The sequence below is a fragment of the Canis lupus genome, chromosome 11 (assembly GCF_011100685.1).
Source record: "Canis lupus familiaris isolate Mischka breed German Shepherd chromosome 11, alternate assembly UU_Cfam_GSD_1.0, whole genome shotgun sequence".
Lineage (NCBI taxonomy): Eukaryota > Metazoa > Chordata > Mammalia > Carnivora > Canidae > Canis > Canis lupus.
In genome coordinates this window covers 67,366,652-67,379,025 of record NC_049232.1, presented here as the reverse complement: position 1 = coordinate 67,379,025, position 12,374 = coordinate 67,366,652, and the positions used below count along the sequence as shown (strand labels likewise).

Below are 12,374 nucleotides of genomic sequence, written 5' to 3'. Positions count from 1 at the left end.
TGATTTCCACTGGGGTCATGATCTCAGGGACCTGGGATGGAGTCCCACTTCAGGCTCTGCACTTAGAAGCCAAATCGTTTTCCCTCCAAATTCATACACTTAGGTTCTAATACCCAGTACTTCAAAATGAGACAATACTTGGAGACAGGGCCTTTAAAGAGGTAATTAAGGTAAAACAAGATGTTTTGGGTGAGTTCTAAGGCTATGGATAGATATGTTATAAGAAGAGATTAGGACACAGACAGGCACAGAGTGAAAATATCTGAAGAAGACTGAAATCGAAAGTCAAGAAGAGAGGCCTTAGAAGAACCCAACTCTGCCAACATCCTGAACTGGGACTTCTAGGCTCCAGACTGTGAGAAAATTTTGTTGTTTAAGCTACCCAGTCTGTCATACTTTGTTATGACGGCCCTTGTTAACTATACAGGCTGGGGAGAGGAAGTTGTTCTGGCTGAGACAGAGTTCACAAACACTGTTAATTCTGCCCCAGAAGTATAAAGTCTCAGAAAAGTAGAGCTTTTGATATGTGGTGGTTATGCTTTAAATTATGTAATGATTTAAAAATTTTAAATAGGGGTGCCTGGCTGGCTCAGTCAGGAGAGCACATGACTCTTGATCTCAGGGTCGTAAATCAGGGTCGTGAGTACAAGCCCCATGTTGGGCATGGAGCCTTTAAAAAAAAAAAAAAAAAAGGCAAAATTAAAAAAAAAAATTAAGAGTAAATATTTACAAGAGAAAACTGAAGGGGCACAATATTTGCAACTTGAAAAGGCCAGAAAAGTTTAAAATAGTGTCAGTTTTGAGAAAAACCAAGAAGAAAACCTAAACAAGATATATTCCATTCCTAATTTTTAGTAAAATTAACTAAAAGGGTAAATAAATAATCCAAAAACAATCCTGCTAAGCAAGGGAAAGTAATGGAAGCAACTCTGGATAATCTTTAGAATTCAAATTAACTTTTTTTTTTTTTTAAGTAAGCTCTATGCGCAGCATGTGGCTCCAGCTCATGACCCTGAGAGCAAGAGCCACACGTTCTACCAACTAACCCAGCCAGCTGCCCCTCAAATTAACCTAAATTTTTTTTTAGGGACACCTGAGTGGCTCAGTTGGCTGAGCGTCCAACTCTTGATTTCCACGGGGGTCATGATCTCAGGGACCTGGGATGGAGTCCCACCTCAGGCTCTGCACTCAGGAGACGGTCCACCTGAAGATTCTCTCCCTCTGCCCTTCTGCCTGCACACACGATCTCTCTCTCTCCATGATCTCTCTCTGAAATAGATAAATCTTTCTTTAAAAATTTAACAGAATTCCTGATGATCAACAAACAAAAACATTTTCATGCATCAAATGAAAAAATATTTTCAATCGGAATTAATGGAATTCTGGTTCACTGTAAATTTTTTAACAAACTGGTAATAATTACTAGCAATTGCACATATATTATTTCTTGTCGTGCACCTAGAGCTATAGAGGCCATAGATTTCCAGAGGAGAGTCAGATGGAGGGGAAAGCTATTCTCCAATTTGTTGCTATGTAAGAGAGACTTGCTCCCTGGTGCTGAGCAGGCCAAAAGTCAGGCAGATCAGAGAGAAAATAGCTAGAGTACAAATGCATCATTTTACAATAAGACTTTTAATGTTTTTAAAAGTTGCTTAAATATTTTAATGTCTTTTTAAAGCTTTTAAAAGTTGTTTCTTTTTTTTACCACTTTTTTTTTAAGTAGGCTCCAATCCCAGCACAGAGCCCAACACAGGGCCCAGACCCACGACCCTCAGATCAAGCCGAGACAAAATCAAGAGTCCAACTCTCAACCGACAGAGCCACCCAAGCACCCCTAAAAGCTGTGTTTCACATGAAGTTGCACAATTTATCTTTAGCAATGTATATGATGTTACTTTTCTTTCAATACAGAAGATCCAGTTACTGACATCCTAGACAACATCTCTTTGCTTTCTATATTAAAGTGTGATGAAGTGTTCTGAAACACATCTTCTTTGTCACTAGAACCATTGGTATTACCAATATGGAATAGTAAAAAAGCTCTCCAACTACTTAAGACCTTACAAAACACGCTTGAATATTGCTGCATAATTTGTCTTTCCCCAGAAAAGCATATTAAACTGTGTTGACATTGGATACAAAATAAAATTCAAAAATTCGCATCTCGAGTACTTTTGGTTTCTTGACCTTTATTTGAATTTGAGACTAAGCTTTACCAAACAACAGAATTTACACTGTAACTAGCCAACCACAGTCCTCATTATGGAATCTATGCAGTACATCTGTTACCTAGGAAACAGACCAGAGCACAGGCAGAGTGCAATTTCTGTAGAGCAAAAGAATTCTCCAATCATGCTGGTAAATAAAGTCCATAAATCAACTAATCAGAAGCAAAGTCAAGAAGCATCACAGAAGAGTTAAGCTCCATGGAAACTTTTTTAAAGGAAAAAAAGAAACCTGTGGGGCTTCTTCGGGCAACTATGTAGATCTCTTAAGTAAATATTATGAGCAGGTTTCTTTACAAACACAAACTGTCAGAAAATAAACTGTTCAAAATAAATGGCTTCTCTCCAATCTACAGCTTCTCTATTTTTGACAGTATTTAAGAGGAAAAGCTTCTTCAGAGCCAGCCTCGTACATCTGGTAGTAGAATATTAATCCAAGAATGAATGCCACATTTTCCAAGAGCAGCGTGAGTTTATGCTGCTCTTAAACAATGCAGGATGATAAAGGCTGGAAGAGAGGTCACTGTCCACACTTCTCACAGTCCCATCTGCTTCCACAGCAGACTATAAAAAAAACATGAAAAAGAAGGATTTGAAACTCACCGATCTATTACAAAGAATAAAATTGTTACTTTTCAGCTTTCCATTTGGTTATGACTAATAATACTAGTCCTCTGAGGGTTCCAGGTTAACCTAAAGTGGCCATTTTGAGTTTCCTTTAATGGTACCACATTGATAACAAGCAGGAAAAGTCTGCGGATTTTCAAGTCTATCAAACGTAACTGGACAGCTTAGTGTTGTTTAAAAAAAAAGAAACCAGCAAATGTCAGTTTATATTGCTCATCTATACTCAAAATCCAACTCTACTAATTCGGAATTTCTGGAAGTAACATTTGTCATATCAAAAGTATCAGAAAAAAGTCTCAACCATGAAGAGTGAAAAATAATTTATACCCCTTCCTAACCACCAACATACAAGAAGAGAAATCAGCTGAAAATATGTAAGGTTCTCTGGACTGCTTCGGGCTACACAAAAAAATACTGTTTATTATACAAAAACAAAAAAATGAATACCCATATATCACAGCCAAAAACAAAAACAAACTAGGTGTTACCTCTTAGCCTGCCCATGGGAAGACACTACACTGCCAATCCCAGAAAACTGTTGGCATAACTACAAGTTGCCAAGCAATTCTCAACACAGACCACACTCTCTTAATATTTAATTTACACCGTGACTCTGTTAAACCTCATCCCTCTGACTGACAGATAAATACATAAACAATTCAAGTTATTAACTTATCTTTTTAAAAATTCCTAAGCACTGGGCAGCCCCGGTGGCCCAGCGGTTTAGCGCTGCCTTCAGCCCGGGGTGTGATCCTGGGGACTCGGCATCGAGTCCCACGTTGGGCTCCCGGCATGGAGCCTGCTTCTCCTTCTGCCTGTGTCTCTGCCTCTCTCGCTGTCTTTCATAAATAAATAAAATCTTTAAAAAAAAAATTCCTAAGAACTGATAAAGAGTGTGTGTAATCAAATAGCTGGAACTCCGGGAGTGTGTTCTGACTCCATCCCACCATTCCTAATAAAGCCTGAACAAATTTCAATACCTATGCTCTTTGGGCCGTCCTTACCAGAAAAGAAAGTGGAATCTTGCACAAGGGCCTACTAGTGCCTTGCACTGAACCCTATATGCCCTCTACATTCATTCAGCTAATCTAGAAAGGAAGTCAAAACAAGAATAAAATTTGATCAGTTCAAAGGGACTGGTAAGATTGTTAGATTAGATGTAGCATCTTCTAAGTTTTAAGTGTATAAAAATGTACAGCCCAGATACTTACAACGTTGGGCATGCAATAATAATAATAATCTGTTAATGTAACTAGGGCAAACATCTAGGCTAATTTTTTTCTTCTGGAAAAAAAATGACTTTTCGGCACACTGAAGCTGTCTCCGCTTCATCATGACAAAAATCATTTTGCCTAATCAAAACTGTATTAACATTGTACATTGCTTTCTGATGAATTTCTGTATCCTACTTGATGAAGATTTAAATAAATTCTTTTCCACCACAATGTTTTTCAGATGTTTAAGAAAGCTTCTGGTTTCTACATACAACTCCACATATACGACCTGAGTGCACCCAAAACTATTTTTTCAGTCTCCTTGATAACCATCAGATTTAAATTTGTCCATATGGATTCTCACACGGCAGGAAAGAGAAAAAAAAAAAAAAAGGTCTCCAGAAGTGAGCCCTAGACTGAGATTCATACAAAGATATAAATTCGTGCCTGCACTAAAAATGTGAATCTGTAAAATCAAGTTTCTGGGTGCTCATTCAACTTCATTTACAATTTGGATACCTACGAATACACATCAGCTCTTCACAAGAAGCTCAACCAGATGAATAATATAAGTCGGAAATATCACCTACGCTACTTTGCAAAAAAACTATTTCCACCATGTACGACCCAATCGTGGGGTTTTAGAGAGAGAGAGAGGGAATAGACACACAGAATAAAAGAAGGAAAGCACACTCACGGGGGGGGGGGGGGGAGAGAAAAAAAAAATTAGTTCTAACATTTATGTTCTCCTCCCTGTGCTGTGGAAGACCTCAGGCTCTAAACCAGCAAAAGATAAAGGTTTTAGCCTGCACGGGAGGCTGGATATTTACTGCATTTGCATTTAACCTCCACCGTGGAGGCTGTCAGCCAGCACCTGACTCGCTTGGTAACTGTTTACCTAACAGGTAGGAGACTGTCTTGCTAATCCTAAGGAGTCTGGGAAATAACAAAACTTTATCATCAAACTTTAAAATATGTGCATATACATATATATACATATATGCAAAAAGAAAACCAAAAGGTAAAAATCCCAGCCATGTTCATCTTCGATTTGCCTGTAAGTCCCTGCCTAACCTTAGAAGGAGGAGGAGGAGGAGGAGGAGGAGAGGCAGCACCTGAACACCGACTCGGCCCGCGAGCGTGGCTGGGGCCGGGGGCCGGGGGGCGGGGGGGCGGGGGGCCGGGGGCCAAGCTGCTCGCAGCCCGGTCGGGTCGCGGGGCCCGGGAACCCGCGCGCGTGGGCCGCGGCCTCGGCGGGGGGGTGCGGGGGGCGCGGGGGCCTCCCGGGGACGCCGCCTCCGTTGGAGACAATAAATAAGGGGCCGGAGCGCCGCTCGCCCCTGCACGGCCGCGCCTCCCGCCGGCGGAACAAGTCGGGCAGAGCCCCGAGCCGCCTCCCGCCTCCCGCCTCCCGCCTCCCGCCTCCCTCCCCGCCAGCGCCTCAACACTTGGAAACTACGAGGGCCGACGGCTCCTTCCCCTTCCCGCCCTCCTGCCCCCTCCGGACAGAGCCGGGGCGGGCGCGGGGGAGCCGGACCACGCAGCGCGGCGGCGGCGGCGGCGGCGGGGGATGCTGCGCGGCGGGGGCCCCGCTCGGAGCTCGGAGCCCGGGTCCCCCCCGCGCCCCGCGCCCCGCGCCCCCGCCGCTGCCCTCACGGGCTCCCGGCCTTCCCCCCCCCGCCAGGAGACAAAAGAGGGTTCAGCCGGGTCAGCGCTCGGCGCCGCGGACCCCAGCGCGGCCGCCCCCCACACAAAGGGGCTCCCGGCCCAGGGCGCAGCGTCGGCGCGCTCGTCCCCGCCCCGCGCGGGCTCTCACCCACCTGCAGGTGTCTGTGCGTCTGTCCATAGGAACGCGGGCGGCGGCGGGGGGGGCCGGGGGGCCCGGGCTGGACGGGGCGGGACCGAGGGGAGGGAGGGAAGGCGGCCGGAGGCCCGGGGCGCGCAGGCAGGGAGCGCGGGGAGGGCGCCGGGCGGGCGGCGGGCGGGGGCGGGGGCGGGGGCGCGGGCCGGGGGGGCGGGGGCCGGGGCGCCAGCCTGGCTCTGCGACCGGCGCGCGCCGCTCCGTGCGCCCCGGGCTCCGCGCGCCCGGCTCGGAGCTCGGAGCTCGGAGCGCGGCGGGCGGGGGGCGGGGCGCGGGCGGGGCGGGGCCGGCGGGCGGGCGGGGCGGGGGCTCGGACCCGGGCTCCAGCCGGCACCGGAAGCGCGCCGCGGGCCGCGAGACCCACAGGAAGTGTGTAACGACACCGCCGCGGAGCGCTCCGAGCTCGCGGCCGCCGCTGCCCGCGGACGTGCGCCCCGACCTTCCCGGCGGCGCCGGCGCGCACGGGCTCGCCCTCCGCGCCCAGGCAGGTGCGGCCGGCGCCGCGTGCGGGGGAGGGGGGGGGGGCGGGGGCGCCCCGGCCGGAGACCCCACGCCCCCCCCCCGCCCCGAGCCCCGGGGAGCGTCCCCCAGGCGCCAGGTGCAGCCCCGGCCGGTGACCCCGAGCACCGCCCCCCCGAGCCCCAGGGAGCGTCCCCCAGGCGCCAGGTGCAGCCCCGGCCGGTGACCCCACGCCCCCCCCCCAGCCCCGGGGAGCGTCCCCCAGGCGCCAGGTGCAGCCCCGGCCGGTGACCCCGAGCACCGCCCCCCTGAGCCCCGGGGAGCGTCCCCCAGGCGCCAGCTGCAGCCCCGGCCGGTGACCCCACGCCCCCCCCCCCCCCCGAGCCTCAGGGAGCGTCCCCCAGGCGCCAGCTGCAGCCCCGGCCGGACCTTGCGCCGCCCGCTGTAGCACCTGTCCTAAGGCACCGAGCGCCGGCACCTCTACATCCAGGTTCGGGAACACCTCCTGCTCGCGGGCAACCCAGTCACCGCTGCCCAGTGGAAGTTCCCAGTCCAACTACCGCACTCGCGTCCATCCCATGGCGGGGGGGGGGGGGGGGGGGGGGGGCATGACACCTAAAACACACGAGGACCACCGAGGCAGGCACTGATTCCCCGCCCCCCTACGCACCTCGGGACCACAGGGGCAAGGCTGGCGCCCCCCACCTTTATTTCACGTAGCAAACGCAGCACTTACTGTATGTGAGCGTCTCTAGGTGCTTAGGGACTATGCAGCTGCTTAATCCTAAGAACTCTATGCAGTGGGTGTTAGCACTGCCCGATTATGGATGAGGAAACTGAAGCGGAGAGGAGTTAAGACACCTGCCCAGGATCACAGAGTAGCTGGAGGAACCCGGATTCGTCCCAGGCAGTTTGGCGCCAGATTCCATGCTCTTAACTTCCTTTCTATTCAGTAATAGGTAGCTCCAAAATAATAATAATAATGGCAAGTAAATAATATGTAAAGCACATCTGATTAGCCATACGTGGTGCTCACAGCCTGGCCTCACCCCACTGTGACCAGGGAACCTCAGCCCCTCTTGCCCTTGGGGTATATCAGGAGAGAGAAGAATAAGAAAAGAAAGAGACTACTGACTTCTGAACAAAAAAAGGATTGAAAATGAGTGGGAAATATCAGAGAGGGAGACAACATGAGAGACTCCTAACTCTGGGAAACGAACAAGGGGTGGTGGAAGGGAAGGTGGGCGGGGGGAGGGGTGACTGGGTGAAGGGCACTGAGGGGGGCACTTGATGGGGTAAGCACTGGGTGTTATGCTATATGTTGGCAAATTGAACTCTAATAAAAAAAAAAAGGATTCTTTTTTCTTTTTTTTTTTTAAAGCTTTATTTATTTTTTTAATTTATGATAGTCACACAGAGAGAGAGAGAGAGAGAGAGAGAGGCAGAGACACAGGCAGAGGGAGAAGCAGGCTCCATGCCGGGAGCCTGACGTGGGATTCGATCCTGGGTCTCCAGGATCGCGCCCTGGTCCAAAGGCAGGCGCTCAACCGCTGCACCACCCAGGGATCCCAAAAAAAGGATTCTTAACACCTTGCTCTGTCAACACTCCTCCTGGTCTAGGCTAAATTAAAAAAAAAAACTATGTAAACATTTTTGACAAAATAATTATTGTCCAAAAAAAAGTTAATTGCCATATATTTCAAATATATAATCCTGTGGAGAAAAGTGGAACCCTCAGCAAGTTGGTGGAAATGTAAATGGTGCAGCTGCCATAGAAAACAGCATGGGGGGGGGTCTTCAAAAATAATAAGATTATGATTCAGAAATCCCACTTCTGGGTATATATCTAGCAATTGAAGCAGGAATTTGAAGAGATATCTGCACACCCATGTTCACTGCAGCATATTCACAATGGCCAAGAGGAGGAAGCTGCCCAAATGTCCATAGATGTGATGGAGAACAGGGGGCTAGCTGAGGTCAAAACACATTGACAAGCCCCTGAAACAGGCAGAAGGACCTTCCTGGACGGACTCAGCTGCCTCGAGGGTCATACTTTGCTCAGGACAAAAGGCAATCTTAGCCTGACCCCCAGGATCCTGTGAGTCTACTTTAACATATAAAAAATTCCTTTAGAAATTTCCTTTATCTCTAACCCCCAAGACACGTGTGGGCGATCATCCCCCAAGCACGTGGCCCACGGATACACATCTGAGGGGCTCATGACTCAGGCTTTATTAGACGGTAGGAAGTGACCTTTTCCCAACAATACCAAGTCCCTCAAGGTCCTGGAAACCTTGCTTCCAGAATCCCTTAGAGAGCAGCTCCCCAAACCCCTCCGTAACCAGCCTCCCGTCACAGGCTCGGGGCAGCAGCTCTCCCTGCCCAGGGGTCCTGGCCCTGGGCTTTTAATAAAACCACCGTTTTGCACCAAAGATGCCTCAAGAATTCCTTCCTGGTCATCGGCTCCAGACCTCACCCCACCAAACCTCACCTGTGTTCCAAAACTTCATCAGATGGGTGAATGGATAAACAAAACATGGCATATACACATAAGAGAATATTATTCAGACTTAAATTTCTTTCTTAAAGAAATCTTATCATATGCTACAACATGGATGAATCTTGAGGACATTCTGCTGAGTAAAGCAAACCAGTCACAAAAGGAATACTGTATGATTCCACTTACATGAAATACCTAGAGTTGTCAAAATCATGGAAACAAAGTATTATGGTGGTTGCCAGGAATGGAGGAAGGGAATATGGGGAGTTGCTCCATGAGTATAGAATTCTAGTTCTGCACAATGAAAAAGTTCTAGAGATCTGTCACACAACAGTGTAAATACAGTTAATGCCGCTAAACTATATACTTAAAAGTGGTTAAGAGGACAAATTTTATATTGTGCTTTTTCTACAAATAACTTCTTTTAAAGATCTTATTTATTTATTTATTTATTTATTTATTTATTTATTTATTTATTTAAGACACAGAGACAGAGTCAGAGACATGGGCAGAGGGAGAAGCAGGCTCCATGCAGGGAGCCCGACATGGGACTCGATCCTGGGTCTCCAGGATCCCCCCCTGGGCTGAAGGTGATGCTGAACCGCTGAAAATGAAATCCCATTTAAAGGATATATCCATCACGATCAATTTCTTTAATGATGCTGGCTTCCAGCAATGATGGGATACCTTGTTGAATAAACTACCTCTCCCACTAAGAACTAAAACTCTAAAAGTTTTATTTAAAACAATAAAACAACATAGGCTCTTTAAAACTATCGTGGAGCAACCACACCTTGAGAGTCCAAGAGCTCACCACACAGGGAAACACGAAGTGAATCCTACATTTCTTTCTTAGGGCACTGTTGATTTATATCTAAGAGTATAGAAACCGAACACTGAGAAACATCCTAGAATTTTTGACAGTCTGACTGGACTACAGATACAAAATTTGGAGGTCAAGTCTATCAAGACAGCCAGGATTTGAAAGCCCAAGATCGCAGAGAAAAGGTAATCACAGCAAGAGGAGCCATTCTACATGCCATTTATCCTCAAAGCATCTGATAATCCCTAATCTGTACACACAAGGAAACCAACCGCTAAGACAAAAAAAAAAAAAAAAAACAACACTGAGCAGTAACACTTAGCTATCTCATAGAGCTAGAAAGAATTTAAACAGGAAGGACAGTCTCCGTTGAGACCCTTGAGGAACTATATCCAGAGAGAAAAAGCAAATCAGAAATAGCACTAACAATGCCTAAAACAGCCTGAACTGTTTCGATGACTAGGTGGATCAAGGTGATCTTTCCATGTTCTATCTGCCTGCAAGAAAAAAAAGGAAATCTGGTGCACCTGGGTGGCTTAGTCGGTTAAGGGTCTGTCTTCAGCTCACTCAGGTCATGATCTCAGAGTCCTGGGATGGAGCTCATGTCAGGCCCCCTGCTCAGCGGGGAATCTGCTTCTCCTTCTGCCCTTCGCCTTCCCCCTGCTTGTGCTGTCCCTGAAATAAATACAATAAATCTTTAAAAAAAATGAAAAAAAGCAAATCTTCTTTAAAGAGACTTCATAACATTTCATATGCAATGTCTAACATTCTGTCAACAATTACCAATAGGTACACCTGGAGCTCAGTGGTTGAGCATCTGCCTTTGGCTCAGGTCATGATCTGGGATCCTGGGACCGAGTCCTGCATTGGGCTTCCCGCAGGGAGCCTGCTTCTCCCTCTACCTATCTCTGTGTCTCTCATAAATAAATAAATAAAATCTTTAAAAAAAAATACCAATACACCAAGAAAAAACTAACTGCACAAAGCCAAGAAGTAAAAAAGGCTTTAGGAACAGATGCACACATGATCCAGATACTGTAGTTATTATATACAGCCTTTAGAATAATTATGGTTAATTATGTTCAAGAACATCGATGAAAAAATGGAGAATTTCACTAGAGAGCTAGAGTCTTTAAAAAAGAATGAAATAGAGCCATCAAAGGGACACAAATCAGAACCACAGTGATGTCACTACACCCCCACTAAGATGGTTACAATGAAAAAGACAATAACAAGTGTTGGTAAGGATGTGGAGAACTGAAACCCTCACACACTGCTAAGTGATATTGTAAAATGGTGCAGGCACTTTGGAAAACAGGTGGGCATTTCTTCAAAAGGTTAAAGTTCCCATATAACTCAGCAATTCTTTTAGGTATACACCCAAGAGAAATGAAAATATATCCACATGGAGAACTTGTACATGGGTGATCATAACAATATTATTCATAATGACCAAAAAAACCAGAAACATCCCAAATGTTCACCAACCCATGAATGGATAAGTAAAAAGTGGTATATTCATACAATGGAATATTATTCAACCAAAAAAAAAGGAATGAACTACCGCCACATGCTACAACATGGATCAACCTTGAGAACATGTGAAGAAAGTCAGACGCAAAAGACCCTATATTCTATGGTTCCATTTATATGAAATGTCCAGATAGGCAAATCTAGAGACAGAAAGTAGATTAGTGGTTGCCTAGACCTGAGAGGTCTTGGGGAAGATATGGGGTAACTGCTAAAAAATAAAGGGTTTACTCCTGGAGTGATGAAAATTTTTCTAAACTTGATAGTGATGATCGTTTCAAAACTCTGTGAATATATGAAAAACCACTGGATTATACACTTCAAATGGGTGAGTTATATGGTATGTTAACTTATACCTCCAAAAAGCTGTTACGAAGTATGAAAAGAAATTTCAGAACTAGGAAGTGCACTAAAATTCTAAATCCAATAAATAGATAGGTTTAACAGTAGATTGGACACAGGATATATGAAAATTAGTAAACTGCTATAAAACACCTTATCATAGGGGATCCCTGGGTGGCTTAGTGCTTTGGCACCTGCCTTCAGCCCAGGGCATGATCCTGGAGTCACAGGATCGAGTCCCACATCGAGTCCCACATCCAGCTCCCTGCATGGAGCCTGCTTCTCTCCCTCCTCCCTCCCTCTCTCTCTCTCTCTGTTATTCTCATGAATAAATAAAATCTTTTTTAAAAAAACACCTTATCATAATTCAAATTCAGATATAATGCCACTTGATTCTAGCTTCCCCACCCTCAGCCCAGCTTCTATTCTCTAACTGGGGGGAATCAAAGTTCTCTTCTTCTAGAGGGGTAGGGAATGGCTAGGAAGTAATTTGGTGCTTTCTCAGGTAAATACATAGTCAACTGTGTATACTTTTAAGTTTAACATTGTTTTTATGGGTTTTTTTTTTGCAATTAAACAATGTTTTGCATTAACCTTACAATAATGAAACCCTCAAGTTATATTATGGCAAAGTTTTATGTTATATTTTACACTTTAAAGTTTTATTAGATTCTTTTTTAAATAAAATTTTTAATTAAGTAATTTATTTTTACTAGATTACTAGTTTATTATGAAAGGCTATATAAGTCAGGAACAGCCAGATGGAAGAGATTGAAGGCATGGGGAAAGGGTG

At 46.1% G+C, this 12,374-nt stretch overlaps 1 protein-coding gene across 3 annotated transcripts in view; it reads right to left on the bottom strand.

The window, feature by feature from the left end:
• The window catches only part of KIAA1958 (uncharacterized protein KIAA1958 homolog), a 161,442-nt gene extending 155,497 nt beyond the window's left edge, over positions 1 to 5,945 (bottom strand). For all 3 annotated transcript variants that reach the window (XR_005367168.1, XM_038553120.1, XM_038553119.1), the window contains exon 1: positions 5,887 to 5,945. The gene's annotated coding sequence lies outside the window, so the exon portion shown is untranslated. The remainder of the gene's footprint in view (positions 1 to 5,886) is intronic.
• Positions 5,946 to 12,374: the final 6,429 nt, after the last annotated feature.